The 20,887-nt window shown below is 36.9% G+C and overlaps 1 protein-coding gene across 3 annotated transcripts in view; it reads right to left on the reverse strand.

Annotated features, from left to right (window-relative positions):
* Positions 1–20,887, reverse strand: part of adarb1b (adenosine deaminase RNA specific B1b) — a 362,641-nt gene that overhangs the window by 234,776 nt on the left and 106,978 nt on the right. For all 3 annotated transcript variants that reach the window (XM_051931060.1, XM_028807309.2, XM_028807313.2), the window contains exon 2: positions 10,723–10,795. The gene's annotated coding sequence lies outside the window, so the exon portion shown is untranslated. The remainder of the gene's footprint in view (positions 1–10,722; positions 10,796–20,887) is intronic.

Raw genomic sequence — 20,887 nt, forward strand, 5'->3', positions numbered from 1 at the left:
ATGGGAGATTTAAATTGATCCCCCATTTGACTGTGGGTTTAATAACGCACCTTGTGTATATAAAAGAGTTCTGCCAAATTGATGCAGTAAATAGGTTTTCAAAAAGGGAAACATACTAGATCAGAAAGAAAAAGACCACGATGCTGGAATGGTAGACTGACTGACATGTTCAAGGGTCCAGTTAAGAGTCTTAAAATTGCAATGGAATACTAGCCAATTTACCAAAAGGATATCTTTCATTAGAAGCAAAAGCTAGCAATGTGCTTTATTTTTTTATTTTATTGTTACAGGTGCAAGTCTTTAGCCCAGTTATTACAGATTGTATATTAAGGCATAGATGAACAAACTTATAGCAAATAAAATAAACAAAAAGGAAATAAAAGAAAAATGTAATACCACTTGTACAGTCCTATTACTTCAGCAGTTGCAAATAGTGGCTGACTCATCTATCTACTGAATCATCCACATCTTATTGCTAAGATCATGCACTTAAGGAATAAAAAGAATTCAAACGCTGCTTCAACTGAACCTTACAGTTATAGCACAGTTTGGGCCAGCATGACTCATAAAATAAAACAGACAGAACTGCAGCTTTGCCATGAGGAAATTTCAATAGAAGTACGTGATTAAAATGACAAATTCCGTTGCTAGGGCATCCAACTTTTATTCTTATCATGCCCTGCTAGTCCAGTTTTGTGTCATTTAATCTAATAAAATGATATGCACAACAAATGTGTAGGTACTAAATAAAGAAAAGAAAAGAAAACAACACAGCAGAACAAACTACTAAGTAATTCAATGATAAACAAAAGCAAAAAAAAAAAAATCATCTTAAAAAGGTGACATAAAACGATGCTTCTACATGCAAACCTGCGAGTCATTTTCTAAACAAAACCTGGATCAAATGGTACACGACCAAAAAATAATTATTTTGGGGTATATAGAGGATTATGAGAGAGAAAGAGAGAGTGAGAACACATACCAAAATCAAAAAATCAGCTTAAAAAGGCGACATAAAACGATGCTTCTACATGCAAACCTGCGAGTCATTTTCTAAACAAATCCTATATGGAGGATTATGAGAGAGAAAGAGAGTGAGAACACATACCAAAATCAATAGGCATGTTTCTCAATGCTTTCCTACTAAAGTTCTTGCAAGTGTAGGAGCAGATAAAAGGTATTTGAAATACACTGAGAAGTACTATATCACTAGGTCAAGAAGGCAACACCTAAGGCAGTGACCAAACTGGTTGGTAAAGCCAAAAAAAGTTGTTCTAGTTACCAAAGAATAACTCTCCTAAATCTTCAGAGGATAGTGGAATGGAGACTCCAGATGTTTTTTAGCCCTTTGTTCCCAGAATCACAGTAAGGATTCCACTTCTCATTACAGGTATATGTGTTGGGTTCTGGGAGTTTGCTACTCAGAACTTCACAAGTTTTTTGGACTAGAAAGATTATGATTCATATACCATGCTATCTTCAATGAATGGCAAATGATTCCAGGACCACTGCTATATACCACATGGTATTTAACCTTTACAGGTACATATAGAGAAAAAAAAAAGCTGTTCACATAATTGGGATTAGGATGAATCTATTGTTTCCTATATCTTTTTCATTAATTTCACAAGTACTTGGGGATTTGAATGATTTAGTGTTCATAAGGCTGCAATAATGTGATTAAGGCACTTTAATGAAAACACATCACAGTGGACTATAGTCTATACTTGTCTATACTTGTGGTATATGTCTCAGGTTCATTTCATGATGGAAAATGGTGTTTGTCTTTTGAATCTACAAAAGTAAAATGAAACATGCAGACAAACACTCCAAAGGTGTTCATAAATAAATAAATAATGAAACACTTTATTATTATTTTTATCACATATAAAACATACCAATTACTCATTGTATGGTTCTTAGTTTCACTTCACCCCACTTAAACTGAAAACACAGAACTAGTATTAATCGTATAGTCCTCTTAGAAATGTCAGAGTTGAAAATGGTTCTTTTAATCTTCTGTTTTTGAGAGTTGAAAATCTTTAGCTAACAGTTGTTTTGGTTTTTTTTTTTTTTGCATCTAATACATTTCCTAAAAGTAGATTCTCTGATATGGGTTTCAAACAATATTTATAAAAAGATCACAATGATCTCTTAATAAGGCATTCCTGTACTGCTTAGGGCAAGTTAAGACCCTACAATGCACATCTGTCTCCCATCAATGTGGCAAACAACAATGTCAGGTGAATATTTCTAAAAAGGTCACCTGTCCTACAGCTGAGCATTAGCAGCTATGGAAGATGAATGGTTGCTACAGCAGTAGAAATGAGGTGTGGATTGTCAAAAGATAAACAGAATTAAGGCAAATGTTCAGATAGTACAATGGCAGGGACTGCACTAATAACTTAGCAAGCTGGTATAAATAGTCTATCTATTTAAACACTTAAGAAAATGTCAGCCACTGTAGTAAATTTGCAGAAAGGTGGACATTCCAATAAAATGTAATTATTGCTTGGCAAAGATTAAAGATCCTTATATGTTGCTTTCAAAAACCTAAACACAAAAACATAGCATTTCTCATTTTACACAGAAAACAATGCATCAAGAAGCAAATACCTTGTGGGGACAGCCATTTAATAATAACAATCTTAAAGGAATAAACCATCTAGAGTTCTAATTTCAAATCTAATGTGAAGCTGTGCAAGGGCAGCTCCAGTTTAAATGAAAGATCCATCATTCTGAATGAGGTTGTGAGCTCTCTGGCACAAAGTATAGAAAATAGCCTTTGGTGTAGCCAATCCAGGATGAAGGCCAGCTAAGAGACAAAGCATATGACTGCTTCCTTGCAACAGAAAGCAAAAAGGCCCAATTATACCCCAATGTATTAAGAAAAAAAAAATGGATGACAAGTAAAAGCCCACTGAAACAAGATGCAATTCACCACCCACCCCCAATAGTGATGAAATGATAAATTTGCTGCAATGTAATAAAATAATAAGATTTGTAAGAGAAGGAGAGAAAAAGAAAGTAGATTAATGATATAAAAAATGGAGAAAGGTAAAGGGCATGTGGATTGGGTGGAAAAAAATCTATTACTGCTACTCCCAGCTTTTAAACAGTATGCATGATGGAAAAACACTGCAAGGTTCTGCATAATTTAAACTAGTAAAATGATCTCAGATACAGTTAACTGTTTATATTGAAATAGCATTCTACCTGTAAATATATGAGCCCAGGAATAATAATTACATAATAGCTTGATAACAACTACAACAACATTTATTTATATAGCACATTTTCATACAAATAATGCAGCTCAAAGTGCTTTACATGATGAAGAAAGAGAAAAAAGACAAAATAAATAAGAACTAAAATAAAGGAACACTAATTAACATAGAATAAAAGTAAGGTCCACTGGCCAGGGAGGACAGAAAAACCAAAAAAAACTCCAGACGGCTGGAGAAAAAAAATAAAATTTGCAGGGGCTCCAGGCCACGAGACCGCCCACCCCCTCTAGGCATTCTACCTAACATAACTGATCATATTGATAATATTGCCAGATTCACTTATCAGCAAAATTTGCATATTTAACAACAAAGGGCTGCCTGCATACAAGATAGGGCTGGGCAATTAATCGAAAAGTAATCGAAATCGACATTCAGAACCTATAATCGATCAAATTTTTCCAGGTTGATTATTTCGATTACTTTCCCTTTAAAAACACTACCGCGTGTGGAGTCATGTGACCCCGCTCCGTTATGTTACGTTATTCCGCCGACATGTCGAGCATGGAGAGCTTAAACACTGACACACCTGAGCAACAAGAGCAGCTTGTACCAAAGAAAAACGCAGTCTCCCTCATTTGGACACATTTTGGCTTCAGTAAGGATGACATCGAACAAAATGAAGTCAGATGTAGACACTGTAGAAAAACAGTTTCGACGCCCAAAGGTAACACCACCAATTTGTTTCAACACTTGAAGTACAATCACATTACTGAATATGAACAGCGCATGGCTTAAAAAAAACAAAAAGAGACTGACAAGCGCCCAGCAACAAGTGCCTCCGCAAAGCAGATGTCGATAACACAAGCGTTCACAAATGCCACACAGTATGAGAAGAGTTCAAGCAGATGGAAAGAAATAACTGACGCTATTTGTTATTACATCGCAAAGGATATGACTCCCTTGGCTACAGTGGAGCAAAGCGGGTTTAAACACCTCATTAAAACTCTCGACAGAAGATACACTGTGCCATCGCGATCACATTTTTCTAAAACTGCGCTGCCAGACATGTACAAGACATGTTGTAAAAATGTAGCTGCTGAACTGAAAAATGTTCAACACTTTGCAGCCACATCTGATCTCTGGTCAAGTAGGACGATGGACCCATTCTTGAGCCTTACTTTGCACTACATTGACAATGATTGGAAGCTGCGCCAGAGATGCCTTGAGACGGCATATTTTCCAGCCAATCACACGGCAGATATGATTGCGCAAGGTCTGAAAGATATGCTTTCTGAATGTTGACCTCGCGGAAGAAAAACTTTCAGCCATTACAACAGACAACGGTGCTAATGTTGTCAAAGCTGCTGTGCTTAATGGATGGTTACGGCAGCAGTGTTTTGGACACCGCCTACACCTTGCAATTGGTAAGTACACGTCAGCTTAATTAAATATAATGGCATAAAAGCAAAAGAGGTCATTAGGAAGCTTTTTTAAAGGGAGTGAGGCAACACCTTCAGCAAGTTCAGCTACACCCACTCTGTCACTTCAGCAATCGCTAGAAGCAGAGATAAGCAGCTATTTGGTGTCCCCCATGCTGGATAGTGAGGCAAATCCACTGGACCGGTGGAGGAAGCATCATGTACACTTTCCCACTCTAAGTAAGGTGGCAAAAAAGTATCTCTGCATACCAGCTACTAGCTCCCCATCAGAGCGGGTTTTCAGTTCGGGCGGAAACATTGTTACATGCCTCAGGTCCTGCCTGAAACCTGAAAAGGTTAACATGCTCGTGTTTCTTAGTAAGAACTTAGAGTAAATTCATGTTAATATAGTGACATGACAAGATCGCTAAGATCACCTCATGCAACAGTGTTTAGAGAGTTCTATTTTCATTACAACATTAAAATATTTGTTTACAGAAGATGCAAGAAATGCACTGTTTAAAATATTATTTACAGGATATATAAGAGTTATTTTATTTAGAAGAGATACTGTTTATTTTCTACTTTTAATAAGAAAAACATTGAAAATAATTTATTTTGTTTCCAAAAGTGCAAGTTATTTATTTTTACTTTTTTTATAAGAACAAAGTGACTGTTCGTTTTAGGCAATGTGTGCTTTAATTTCAGTTGTTCAACATTGATGTTCAATAAATAATCACAGATAGAAGATAGTGTGTTTCCTTCAATTATTTTAAAATCAAGTAATGCACCCTTCATTCAAAAATCTCTCACTTGTAATATGTTAGCATATTTACTGTACAAAACTTGTCAGTGAACTATGAGGGCAAAAAATAAATAAATAAATAAATAAATAAATAAAATAATCGTTCATTAATCGTAATCGAGTTAAAATGTTCAATTAATCGAGATTTTGATTTTAGGCCAAATCGCCCAGCCCTAATACAAGACTAGAAGAAAGATAAATTAAATTTCCATGACTTTAACACCATAGCCACAGGTCTTGTTGGACAACATGCAACTGATGAAACATATCAAATATATGAAGGATCTGCACTGGTATACGGAAGATTGCTGGTTCGAATTCCTGTCACTGTCAAAAGAGATCCTACTCTGCTGGGCCCTTGAACAAGGCCCTTAACCTGCACTCTGACCCTAACGAGTATGCAAAAATTAACAAATTTCTAATATAAGAAATTGTATAAGGTGAAATAATCCAGGCTTCTTTCAAATGAAAAAAAACACCAGAATGATGATGCACACCATTATTTACTACAATAAATAACTTGTGTATTTTTTCCCCAATAGCTATGGCTTACGAGTATGTATGTCGTAAAGAATGGGGGCTATGGGGGAGGGTTGACTGATAGGGGCTCTCAAAAACATTGGAGCATAATACATTTAGCAGTTTTTATTGACCAGTTAATGAAATTTCATTGAAAACAAAGCATACGATCTAGAAACTAATGGTTACGATGTTTGCTTGATTTTGGGTTTTTTTCTCCAAATGTTGCCATTCAGGCAATCTCTTAATTATATTTTCCTCCCTCTTTATCCATAAATGTTTCAGCCTGGTCTACAGAAACCTGAACCATAGCATGGTAATCCACACACTTGATAGCCCATGTTAGATGCATTTTCATTTTGCATAAATTGAAATGTCAGGGCCAAAGTCAGGATTCAAGAAAAGAAAAAAAAAACAAAACAGAAAAGCCTCTTACATCTTGCCTGAAGAAATTAACATATTGTCATTTTTTTATAGCCCTTCTTCTTCTTCTATTTCTTTCTGTCCTTTGCATCTTGCTCTGTCACACCCAACACTCGCTTGTCCTCTCTCACCACATCCATAAACCTTCTCTTAGGCCTTCCTCTTTTCCACTTACCTGGCAGCTCTATCCTTAGCATCCTTCTCCCAATATACCCAGCATCTCTCCCCTGCACATGTCCAAACCAACGCAATCTCACCTCTCTGACATTGTCTCCCAACCGTCCAACTTGAGCTGACCCTCTAATGTACTCATTTCTAATCCTGTCCATCCTCGTCACACACAATGCAAATCTTAGCATCTTCAACTCTGCTACCTCCAGCTCTGTCTCCTGCTTTCTGGTCAGTGTCACCGTCTCCACCCCATATAACATAGCTGGTCTCACTAACGTCCTGTAGACCTTCTCTTTCACTCTTGCCAATACCCGTCTGTCACAAATTACTCCTGACACTGTTCTCCACCCATTCCACCCTGCCTGCACTCTCTTTTTCACCTCTCTTCCAATAAAAGGTGTAATTTTACTTGACTTCTCATTACATCCATATACACCCTAGTACTACAGAAAAGCCTGAAAGAAAGCATAGAGGGTTACAGTTGGTAACGCAAATTTCCTTAAAGATAGGTTAGTTTATTAATGTTAGTGTATTCTCCATATGTTGTTCAAACAAGTGGGTTTACAAGATCGTTAAACCTACTCCAACAAACAAAATATCAAAAAATATTATTAGAAGCCAGTTCAAATAAGCCATTTAGGCCAATGCTTATTATTAAGTAATTCACAAGGAATGGGCTGTATCACAGTAAGTAGAAAATGCTTCTCTGTAAGAGTATTGGTGAGGTAAATTTGTTCATGCACCTGGCTAAATCAGTTCTGTTTCTATATCATGCAAAGATGTAGCTTCAGGAACCTTTTCAGCACCTACCTCCCACCACCAAACTCCCAGCTGAAGGAAATGAGCAGCATTATGACGACAGATATTTTTACTTAGCTTAACACTGAGATAACCATGGTCCAGGAGCTAATGACAACAGTTTCGGCCTTTGGTATAAAAGTTGCCACCCAGTTTATTAATATACAAAGAGTAGCTAGTTATGGTAGTAACTGAAATTATGGTGATGTTATTATATTTTATTTTGCATTGATTTGGGGCTGTGGTTGTTGTACAGGGTTAGTTTGGTCTCTTTTTCAATATGATATTCTTAAATGAGACAAAAAATCTCCGACAGTGGCCCTGCTTTTGAGAAACTATTTTAGCTTAGTTACCCATGATGAAACATTTTTATTCTAGAAGTAAAAAAAGTAATATACTATTCTGTGTTCTCAAGAGTCAATAAGTCTGCTCTAGCACAGACCTTTTCACATTATGCAACAAGAAAGATGAGCTCTGAAGTACTTTCTGCAATATCTGGAAAAAGAAGAAGGGAATTATTACATTTTTTCAGAGAATGGAGTATTTGACAGTAATTTTGGCCTTGAAGTATTACTAATTCAGAGTTCTACCCTTTGCCTCATTTAACATTGTATGTATACCACATTCTGTTAGATTAAAAATAAAGAAACTTTCCGAGCTTCTTATCCTAAACTTGTACTGAGGAGGCTTGGGGAGAGTGAAGTTAAAAGAAGAAGAAATGCAAACAACTCAAAATATTTTATATTAAATCATGCATTTTAAATAAACTAAAATCTACATTACATTTTATTACTTAGGCAAGAAAAGGAACAAATGCTATAGACTACTTATTCAAAGAGTTAACACAATGTAATTTTTTCTTCATGAGGGAGACATTGATTTACAGAAGTATATAAAAATCAACTTTCATTCTATAACACTTTTCATAAACCACACTATCACAAGTGTCTTTAAAAAGCACACACATGCAGAACTTGTCTTCATTATTCACTTAGCAGCAGCAAATGCTATCTTTACTTTCAAGGTTTGCAAATTTGAGACTCAAACTTTAGAATAGTGAAAATCTTTGTCTTCATGTAACATTTCTATCTCTTTATATACTGTATATACAGTGGAACCTCGAGATACAATCACCTCTGTATACGAGAAATTCAAAATACGAGGAAAGTATGAGCGAAAAATTCAGATCTAAATGCGAGCATTGGCTCGCGTAACGAGCTACGAGCCAGGCTGTGGGTATAGCTCGCGGCTTAGCGAGGGGGCATGGTAGCAGTTGCGAGCCGCGATCTGCGGTGTCTGCGTTTCTCACTTAAGTGCACAGGTGGGAAACTGCCCATGTCCATGATTGTTCCTGTGGCTGATGGGCTGCAGCTGCCATGTCCTCCCCGCATATATAGAGAAGCGCGAGCCGGTTAAGGGGGAGAAGAAGTAAAAGAAAAGAGAGGAGAGAGAACGGAGGTGCAGGCAGGCAGGCAGGCAGAGGAAGTCGGTGCGGGAGAGCAAGCAAGTGCAGGCTGGCGTGTAGCTGAACAGTGAGCCGAACAGGCGAGCCAAACAGCTGAAGCAGGACGGTGTAGAGAAGGTCAGCTGCATTAAGAGTGTCTCGCCTGTTGCAGAGCCCGCAGGTGAGACGCTAACAGAGAAGAAGCACCGGGGATTGTCATCTGTTTTTTAAAGACTGCATCCTTTTGACGTTTTAACCTCGTGTTAAAGGATTGTTATTCTTGTGTATTTTAAACCTCCACTTCACAACTGTTTTAAGGATTATTTATTTAAAGATTTATTGAATGCTCTACTGCACTTTGGACACCTGTTTTGATTCTTTTAATAATCAGTTATATTTACCAGTGTTATCTATTAAAGGTAGACTACAGTATATATAATTTATCAGTGTTATTTGTTAGGAAAATTGATTTTTATGTTAATATATTTGGGGTGCGGAACGGATTAACTGGATTTCCATTATTTTCAATGGGGAAGTTTGTTCTAGATACGAGAAATTCGCTATACAAGCTCAGTGCTGGAACGAATTAAACTCGTATCTAGAGGTTCCACTGTATATATATATATATATATATATATATATATATATATATATATATATATATATATATATATATATATATATATATACGTTTTAAATTTTGTACTTTTAAAATGTATAACAGTAATGTGTTTATTAGTTGACAAACAACCCTTCATTCCACTACATTCTTTGAAAAGGTTTAAATAATGTATAAGAGCCAGTCTAGCCTAATATGGACTTCAAAGTATGTTTTAAAAAAAATGAAAATGGTTTAAAATACTTAGTATGTCCTTTATAGCAAGAGCTTTCACCTAATAAAAATAAGGCATGCAATCCAATCCATAATGTTTCCAATACTAATTTCACCCCATGGTACATTCCTTTATGTTCCCCTACACACTAAAAGAAAAGGTTTTCTAATTTTATTCACTATGAAGGTCACTAGGTAGAATAAGGAGCAACAAACTTTGTTAATAGTCTCCAACATCATACTTGTTCATCAAAACTGAAGACATCTTAAGTTATCTATACAAAGCACCTATGATGAGAAGAGGACTGATTAACACCTTTAGGGGTATCCATTTCAAGCATAAGACAGACACACAGAAGAGTACAAAAGTTAATCAGGTACTGGCACTTCATTAGAGCAGACTGAGCCAACACCATATGGACTTTGAACAAGAGAAGCACAAATGTCCCTGCGGTGGGCTGGCACCCTGCCCAGGGTTTGTTTCCTGCCTTGCGCCCTGTGTTGGCTGGGATTGGCTCCAGCAGACCCCCGTGACCTTGTAGTTAGGATATAGAGGGTTGGAAAATGGATGGATGGATGGATAGATGGAAGCACAAATGTATTTAGAAATATGTCCACTGGTTAGTTTGTGGACTATTTCAACAAGTATAAAGTAGTTTAAGTGCACACGGAGAAGCAGCAAGGGTACAAATAGCAATGACTAAAATCTTTTTTTTTTTTTAATGCAAGCAATTTAAAATCAAAATTGTTTAACTTTGGTTGTATAAAGCTTTATATGAATAATTATAGATTAAGTTTGATATAACTGTATACACAATATTTAGAAAATGAAGAGTGACCATAAAATAAACCTATGAGAGACTTTACATATATAACACTGCTTGAAACTGGAGAAAAGCAACATCTCTGTGAGAACGTTGGAGAAAGAATAAAAAGCAACAAAGGAAGAGATTACATATTTGATATGTATTATACTGTATATCATTTCCATATTAATGATGGTAATTTTATTCTTGTAATAAGACGGAGTATTACTTTAAATTTTTGTTTTGTTTGTTTAAATCATCTGACGAACATTTTCATACCTTATAGACAGTAAGAGTGAACTGGCTGAAGATGTGATGATAGCAGGAGAAAATAAAAAATCCAACCAAGCACCTACGTAGAAAAAGAAAAGAAGTATTACAATATTGCAAAAGACATTTACAGTTGACCCTTGATATACAACCGGCCTGACATGTGAACAAATTGCTTTATGACCAAAATTTTTGTTTTGAATTACGACCAACATCTTGCGTTACGACCCGAATGCGGTCACGTGTATCCACTTGTGCAATTGTAAACAAACAGCCGAGAGTGTTTGTAAGCGTCAGTCAGAGCCCAGATACACGTGTTTGTGGACGTAATTTCGGTCAGTGCAGTAATTTATATAATTTATTTCGATAATTGCTAAGGAAGGAAGCGAAGGTAACGAAGGTAAAGAAAGCGATCACAATCGAAACGAAGAAGGAATTTGTGTGGAAATATGAGAGTGGCGTTCATGTGACCGATCTCGCTAATATGTACAGCATGTTGAAATCCACCATCTCTACAATTTTACAAAGAAAAGATTTGTATAAGGAAACTCCTTCCAAACAATAACCACCTTCCATTTCACTCTGCTCCTCCTTCCTTCCTGCAAGCCAAAGATGTCAACTTAAATGGTGAGTACAGTATGAAATTGTTGTTTCTGGTAGGCTAGGCACTTTTTATAACTTTTTGGTTAGTACATTAGAAAAATTATTGGTGTTTTTGGTAAACTATGCACATTATACAACGCTTTTTTTATTAAAAAAAGTTAAGTAAGTGTTGCTGTAGGAGGTTGGGAACACAATAATGGCATTTCCATTATTTCTTATGGGAAAAATAGTCTTGACTTACAACCAGCCCTCGCGAATGAATTGAGTTCGTAAGTCAAGGGTCCACTTGTAATACTATGCCTAATTTCAGAGTTATAATGTAAACTCCAAACACATTAATACAGTGCATAGCACAATGATGTTACAACACTGAGACAGACAGAGCATCATTGCAGCAGCATCATTTTAGAAAGAGTTTATTAAAGCACTGGAATTGTATCACTGGAAATTTTAGTTTTTTAGCTCTGTGATCAACTTGCAGATTAATACAATTAACAATTAATTATTAACCAAACTTTATTAATTTGTCAACAGCTGACCATGGAATCAAACATAGCAAATATGGATTTTTCTTTTTTTTTTTTTTGCAAGATGCTGGCTGTTTTGCAGGATCACCCTTCCCCCCCACCCCCAAAATATCCAGCTGTAAGCAGGCACACTAATGTTTCTCATCTCTCTAACACCCCATTCTTTCTCACACGCTGAATGCTGATTTATGGAGTGAATTCAAAAAAACCAATGTGCACTCATGCAGATACTACATTTAAATACATTCTAAACTCTCAAAATATGCTCTCTCAGTCTTAACACTTCATTCTGCACCTGAAATGCAGAAACATTTTGGGTTCTGAAGGAGCTTTATTTAAGTAACTGGTTATGTTACATCATGAAAAAGAAACTGTGCCTGACATAACAATAAATAATCTCATTTGCACTGGTGTGTAATGAAAAAGAGATGTAGATTTGTTTTTGCAACAGTTTGATTAACATAAATGACTATCTCTTGCCCTATGTATGTGGACTGATAAGTCTAATTATGTAAGTAGGTACCTTCATTTTCAAAGGCTTAGTTCTTTTCTATCAGATGTGCAGTGTATTAAACACACAGGGTAGCTATAAGTACAAAAAATATTGGAAGCATTATGTACTGTAAAGGCTATTTTGAACAAACTCGAAGGAGATTTTTGTTCTCATCAGGCAGAAAGTTTCAGCATACTTATGAATGATCTTTTCCATATAATTCCATGTACTTGAGGACTGACTGATCTCAAAGCCGTTATTATATTTGTGCACGTATTTTTTGCCATTAAAATGCAGCCGTTCACGCTAGAAATACTACCCAGTAAATTCTACATTTAACAGAAAGAACACTGGAGTCATATGTGTATAATTCAAAATAGGACCCCACTTCTCTTAAAAAGCCATATGCAAGGCAGTAGTTTCGTCATCTTGTTCAACATCCTTGGCATAACATAACTGAGCTATAATCTCTACCATCCTTTCCTGCCACAACAGATACGCTTTTACATCTAAGTATTCAGCAATGAAGAGAATTGCACAGCAGCATCTGCCAACTTGGAGTGGAATTACAAGTTTCATGCATTTTTTAGGGATCTGTGTTTTACAGAAAACAGGAGAATGAAGCAGAATAAATAAACAACACTGCAAAAACATGTGGAAACAAGTACTTCATGCACCGCATTCTTAAAGTTATTAAGGGGAATGTGGCCACATGTAGCTTAACAGGTATGGCATTGAATAATGATACACGTACACAATAAAGGACAGGTGCCTTAGAAACACTTTGCGTACTATCTTAATTAAAGACTTCTTTGAAAAGTTTAAATACTATAATTTTCAGATGATGAATATTTAAATACTTGTCACTTTAAATAACTACATATTCAAGTAGCTAATTATCTAAAACAATTCTTTTTGATTATCATAATATATTACATCAGCTGAAGAAGAAATGAAAAGGATAGGAATTGAGACTTAACCATATGAATACTATTCATGTACACAGTTTTTCCTCATTTTTATTTAGAGCTAGCAAGGCTCCTCTGATGTATGAAGGATATAAACTGCAAATGTTTGAGTCACTCCAGAGATCGTCATAACTAATTGTTTTGTTTCTGCTACAGCACACAAATTGGCAGTAGAAATCTCAAGGGGCTTAATGACACACGGAATTCCTATTTCTCCTCAGGGATCAAAAGAGATGGTGTATTGTATCTGGGGATTAAATTAAGAATCAAGTATTCCTAGTGATCTTCACATTATTTTAAAAGCATAAGCTCACTCACATTATTGAAGAATCCAACTACAGAATATGGTGCACAACCAGTATTATGGGCAGAAATGATTTCCAGCAGACATGGGTTTGAATCTCTGAGAATGAGGTGTGAATCTGTCACAATATTAAATTAATGCGTTTATTTTTATCAAACCTATCACACAACAAAAGGCAAATATTAAGGGTGCATTGTGCAGGCAGCAGTAGACTTGGCATAAATGCAGCAAACAATGATTAGTGATAAGACCATATTGTTGTTTTAACACAACTAATATTTAATTATTCTAAATTATATAAAAACTGTATATAAACATCACATTGGTTAAATTTAATGATGCAAAATGATATCCTAAAGTCATCAAAAATCCATGCATATGGACTTGGAGAGATTTGACCAAAAATAAACTGAAATTAAACAACTGATCTCAAACAATGCCTTTTGGTGTGGAAAAAGATGATCTGCTGTGGCAACCCCTAACGGGAACAGCCGAAAGAAGAAGTCTGCAGCATGTACTTGCTGACAGCTACAGAGCTGCCACTGAAGCATATTGCCTTTATATTGTCCATAAGTCACAATTTTTCACAGCATCACAGGAATGATGGTCTCTCTGTCCTCTGAAATATGTTGCCATTTGTCCTTAACATCCATCACTTAGTGCCTTTTGTAAGGCTTTGCCTTTTTAGTGTCAAGAGTATTATAGGACAATATTGAATAGGCAGGGGTCAGTGATAAGGAAACTTCACCCATGGTAAGGACAACACTTCTGACATTGACATGTACTGGGGTCAGGATTCTTATGCAAGGAGCTATCATTCGAGAAAACCAAAAAGGAAAAACAAGAGAAAAAGTTGAAAAAATAAATTATAAAACAACAGAAGAGGATGTTTGCATGGAAAGATTATGACTAGAGGCTATAAATGCATTAACACAGAGGCCAGCACACACATCAACACAATCTAGTGACTACATCCATGATTCTCTCTGACACGGTAGCATACATTCACATTTTATATATATATATATATATATATATATAGATTCATACTGGAGGCACAAACTTTTATTTTTTTTCACCTGTGGGGCACGTCTTCCCCGTAATCCCCACAGGCACAACACAGTCCCAAGTGCAAAACAAACACACCAAAACACCACACTCCTCTCTTTCTTCCACCACCACTCCTCCTAGGCAACCTTGTCCTCCTCCACCCGACTCTGGCCGCTGAGTGGTGGTTGCTGGCTCCTTTTATTGGGCACCTAGAAGTGCTGCAGGTGCTTAATTGCCAACATCCGGCTGCACTTCCGGGTGTGGCGAAACCAATGCCTAGAAGGGTCCAGCAGCTCCTGCTGCAGTACCCCCTGGAGGCACCTGTGGATTCCAACAGGGCTGCACAACACTACAACCACCATGAAGACCTGGGGGAGTCCGAGGCACCGCTGCAACCCAGGGACGCTGCCATCTAGCATCCAGTGGGAGATACTGGGTTTCCCATCCTTGCTCCCCTGGAACATATGCTGCATGGGCCCCGGCCACAATATTATATTATATATATATATATATATATATATATATATATATATATATATATATATATATATATATATATATATTTATTTATTTATTTATAAAAATGAATACTCTGAGTAATGAAAATTGCAAAATGAAAATGTTTGTTAGTAATAATTACATGGCAAAACTATTTTTACATAAAAGAAAATAAAAAATTTTGTGGAAATGTTTTTTGTTGATGTGCAGAAACGATTTTATTGTACTGAATAAAGTTTTTGAGGCATTTGCCATTTTTTCACAAGATAGCAACAAGTATAATTTATAACATTTTTCAGGGATCTTATCTATGAAGACTGTAATCAACTGACATTTTAGGTCAATGGAAATATGTGAATATTTCTTTAGTTAATGTTTTTCTAATTTAATATGTGGATAATATTAGATTAGATTAAAAAATATGTAAAGAAAAATATACAACAACTGAAAATAGAACTAAAATGATATAGGTAAGACATTTTGACCAGGGGCTTTATAGTTTAAAATATATATATATATATATAGTGGAACCTCAGGTCATGAACGTCTCTGAACACGTACAAATCGGGTTACGACCAAAAAGTTCGCCAAACTTTTGCATCTGTTCACGACCACACACTCAGGTGACGAACAAGCCAGTTTCCCTTCCGGTTCATACGCGCTGATGATTTCCACACGTGTTCAGTCTCTCCCTGTGCATTCGCTGTGAACTCTTTGTGCTCTATTTCGTTTCCCTTCCGGTTTGTACGCGCCGGTGATTTACACACGTGTTCAGTCTCTCCCTGTACAATATAGGGTGGTCCAGATCTAATTATGCAATTTTCATACGCTATATAAGTTTATTACATAGAAAATCACCCGAAAAATCCCGGACCATCGAGAAGTGTGTGAATTGACGACATGAAGAATCGTCTTCGCGCCGAATTGGAATCGTCCCTGCATAAATCAAAGTCATCCAGACAATCTGGATCTGCATAATTAGATCTGGACCGCATCGCGCAGAGGGACTTTGTGGTATAGCTGGTCCACAGCTCACGTCTAGAGGCCAGTTTTAAATAGATAATCGCTGCGCTACAGCTGCCACATTCTCTTCATAAATAGAAGCACGAGGCAGCTAAAAGGCGGAAAAAGAAAAGAAAGACGGAGGTTGCGGAGTGAGGAAGTAAGCAGGAAGCAGTGTGGAAGGAACCGGTGTGAGCGAGCGAGCGAGTGCTCGCAAGCAGGCAGCTGGACAGTGAGCCTAAGCAGTGGGGCAGAAAGAAGCGGTCGCTCCAGCTGAGCGATCAAGGAGCTGGAGTGACCAGAAGGATGACGGCTGGCCGCGTAAGGCCGAGAAGGCAGCAGGGGTCACCAGTTAAAGAATGCACCTGGCTTGTTTTTAAAGAGACTGCTTCCAGCATTGTTTTAACCTCGTTGTATTTAATGAAGACTTTTTTCTATTGGATTTTAACCTCCACTTCACTTCTGTTTTTATGGGATTATTTATTTATTGAAGGATTCTGAAAGCACTGCACTTTATTTAATTTGGACTTTGTTTTTGATTGTTGTTTTGTTGATTTTAATAAAAGCACTTGGCACTTTTTGCACCATCCCCTTGCTCTATTGTAGTGCCCTCACTGTCGTGCTCATCAGTAACATTACCGACGGTGACGAGGTTAAGGGCTCCCGGAAATGAGATGGGAGCATGCAGCAAACCCGCATCGTAACAGACTTTACCTCAAAACTGTAATCTCTTCTCCACCCAGTTCCTCCTCACTTCCTTCATGCCAGAACTCGACTCATGCAAGGTTAGTTTTCTTGGTTGTTTATGGTTAGCTTTTGTATAAATTAAGGATTTTTCAAATGTTCGTTTTTTTCCCTGTGCTTAAAACTCATTTAAAAAAAAGTGTTTACAGCGAGCAGTTCGTAAGGTTATAGCATGAACTCTTGCAATGTTAGTTTTCTCTGTTCAAGGTTTTCTCAGTGTTATTCAATGTTTTTACTTTTAGTTTACTATTACACTGTGTATTCTATGGTATAATTAACTATTTTTGTGATTAAAAATCTTTTAAAAAAATATATTTACATACAGTTTGTACGGTCCGGAACGGATTAATTGTATTTACATATAATCCTATGGGGGAAATTACTTCGGGTCACGACCAAATTGGGTTGCGACCAGAGTTTTGGAATGGATTACAGTCGTGACCCGAGGTTCCACTGTATTTTATATATATATATATATATAATATATATATATATATAGATATATATATATATATATCCATCCATCCATCCAGTTTCCAACCCGCTGAATCCGAACACAGGGTCACGGGGGTCTGCTGGAGCCAATCCCAGCCAACACAGGGCACAAGGCAGGGAACCAATCCTGGGCAGGGTGCCAACCAACCGCAGGACACACACAAACACACCAAGCACACACTAGGGCCAATTTAGAATCGCCAATTCACCTAACCTGCATGTCTTTGGACTGTGGGAGGAAACCGGAGCGCCCAGAGGAAACCCACGCAGACACGGGGAGAACATGCAAACTCCACGCAGGGAGGACTCGAGAAGCGAACCCAGGTCCCCAGGTCTCCCAACTGCGAGGCAGCAGCGCTACCTACTGCGCCACCGTGCCGCCCTATATATATATATATATATATATATATAATAGATATATATATATATATTCATTGCATTCGTAGTCTGAGTCCCGACCTGAATTGTGTGGGTGGTTACCTACCAGGTAACGCTTGTGGTTGGTCTGCCATTCGGCAAACATCCGCCACGGTGCCCTCTTCAGTTGCGAGAAGAAGATCATGGAATGTTGCATAGTTTACTGTCAAATAATGCAAAGAGTACGCAACATGTGTTTCACCCTCATTTTGGGCTCATCAGGCATACACACTCTACTGCTCCCCTCTCGGGGATCAAACCTTGGATATCAGCGTCAGAGACGGAGTCCCTTTATGCTGTGAGCAGTAGAGTGTGTATGCCTGATGAGCCCAAAATGAGGGCGAAACATGTGCCGTGCACTCTTTGCATTATTTGACAGTAAACTATGCAATATTTTATATATATATACTAGTTGATTACCCAGTGGCTTCGCTCACTGAGTGCAAGGAAAAAAAAATAAAATGTAGTCTATAAGTTATTAAACAGTAAAACATTAACATTTTAAGAAGTAAAGATACATTGAGCACTACTGGAGTGGTTTGGGGTAAACTACATTTTAAAGGCAGGATAACACAACAGGTAAGTATTACTAAAAGCAGCTAAAATGTTATTTGGATCATCTGTCGGTAGTAGATCCGTTTTGAAAGGCACTACACGACCGCTGTGGTATAGAAATTACATTTTCTATGTGATCGTCCAAATTTCTGTCTGACAACCTTGCACTATGTGCCTGTGATTTAAGAGAAAAATAATTCTGACAAATGTGGACGCTGCCCTTCCGTGCTTAACGGGCAGAAGGTCCAAACAATTCCCAAGTCCAACACTTTACATGAAGAGGTCTGTACATCTTATTAGATGTAAACTCTCCATCTTCTTAAAATAATTGAACACAACAGCAACCTTGAATGTTGTGGGGTTTTAGTGACCCGAACTCACCTTAAGTGACAAACAGAATCCTGCTTCGATGGCGCCGATTACACTCATTCGCAAAGATTTCCACTCTCCCAGGAGCTGACGGGGCACTTGAAGTGTCACAAACAGTGCAAGAAGAGAGGACGCTGCCCGACCCATTGTTTACAGCTCGGCGCAGTTAAAAATTAGAAAGACGCAAAGCTGATTTTTTCATCTCTTCTTCCATCAAGTACTGCCAACTAAAAAAAAGTTACAATGTGGCAGTTTCCGCGACAGTCATGTGGACGAATAAATAAAACTTCTCGGCGTATTTGTGTTTACTTCTTTTTAATATCAGTAAAATAACTCTGACACAAATAATAACAATTCGTAAAGATGATATAAAAATGGCGTCCACAAACAAAGTGATTAGTTCCTGTATTATAATATGTTTTGTGGCCATACGTAATTTCCATATTGAATGGACATACGTAATTTCCATATCGCGTGGTCCGTTTCAAACGCGAAAAGAATTCTATATATATATATATATATATATATAATAAATAAATATTTTATCTTTCATTATGTCATGATACAAGAACATCATCTATACTAATTAATAAAAGGCAAAGCCCTCACTGACTGACTCACTCATCACTAATTCTCCAACTTCCCGTGTAGGTAGAAGGCTGAAATTTGGCAGGCTCATTCCTTACAGCTTACTTACAAAGGTTAGGCAGGTTTCATTTCGAAATTCTACGCGTAATGGTCATAACTGGAACCTGTTTTTTTGTCCCATATACTCTAATGGAGGAGGGCGGAGTCACATATCGCGTCATCACGTATTACCCTCCTACGTAATCACGTGAAGTGAAAACAAGGAAGAGATTTACAGCACAGTCAAACGCGGGAACGAAGGTAATGACGTTAATTGTTGAGTGTCTTTTAATATTGTGTAATTGTTGAGTGTCTTTTAATACTTTGTAAGCATACATATTAACAGATGTGCAATTAAACGTTTGCATTTACGGGGTGATTTCTCAGGCTTAAAGCTCGAAGTGATCACTCGAGTGAAGGCAGCTTCACAAAAAAAACAGATCCTTAACAAACTGTTATTGGTATATTTCCCTCAATTTTAAAAGGTTTTCTTTTCTTCTTAATAAAAATTTAAAAGCAGACTTCACCGGTGCGAACCGCGGGGATAATAGAGCGGACTGACGCATATACACATATTCATGAGTGCAGGTACTTCGGAAAGAAAGCACCATGTAAACCTAAAGTTTAAATTAAGTTCATGGACCTACAAAAGGTTGCCATTGATTTCAGGCAAGATTGCTTTTCTCCTGTACAACTATACGTTTGCATTCTCAAGAGTGAGTGCTTGCACAGCTTGGTCATATTACAACCGGAGTGCTGAACTGACAAAGTCATATACAAACAGAAGAATCGTAAAAACAGGATTAAATAAAAAGGCTGCTTTCGTTGGCAAAGCAACGAAAAAGGAAGACCTTATATGACGTTCGTTTATTAAAACAGCGGAGAGGCCTGTGTGAAGTCAGCTTCACAAAAAACCAGATCCTTAACAAATTGTTATTGGTATATTTTCACTCAATTTAAAAAGGTTTTCTTCTTAATAAAAATTTTAAAAGCAGTACTTCGCCGCTGCAAACCACGGGGATAGATAGATAGATAGATAGATAGATAGGTAGATAGATAGATAGATAGATAGATAGATAGATAGATAGATAGATAGATAGATAGATAGATAGATAGATAGATAGATAGATAGATAGATAGATAGATAGATAGATAGATAGATAGATAGATAGATAGATAGATAGATAGATAGATAGATAGATAGATAGATAGATAGATAGATAGATAGATGTGTATATATGTATATGTATATATATGTGTCTGTATGTGTATATATATATATATATATATGTGTGTGTGTATGTATGTATGTGTGTATATGTATGTGTATATATATGTTGATATATGTATATATATGTGGATGTGTATATGTATATATGTAGATGTGTATATGTAGATATGTATATATAAGTATATATGTTTATGTATATATATGTTTACATAACCTCTTTAACACACTACTTCTCCGCTGCAAAGCGCGGGTATTTTGCTAGTATATTATATTGTGATCTTAGTATTACCA

Source organism: Erpetoichthys calabaricus, chromosome 8, assembly GCF_900747795.2.
Source record: "Erpetoichthys calabaricus chromosome 8, fErpCal1.3, whole genome shotgun sequence".
NCBI lineage: Eukaryota > Metazoa > Chordata > Cladistia > Polypteriformes > Polypteridae > Erpetoichthys > Erpetoichthys calabaricus.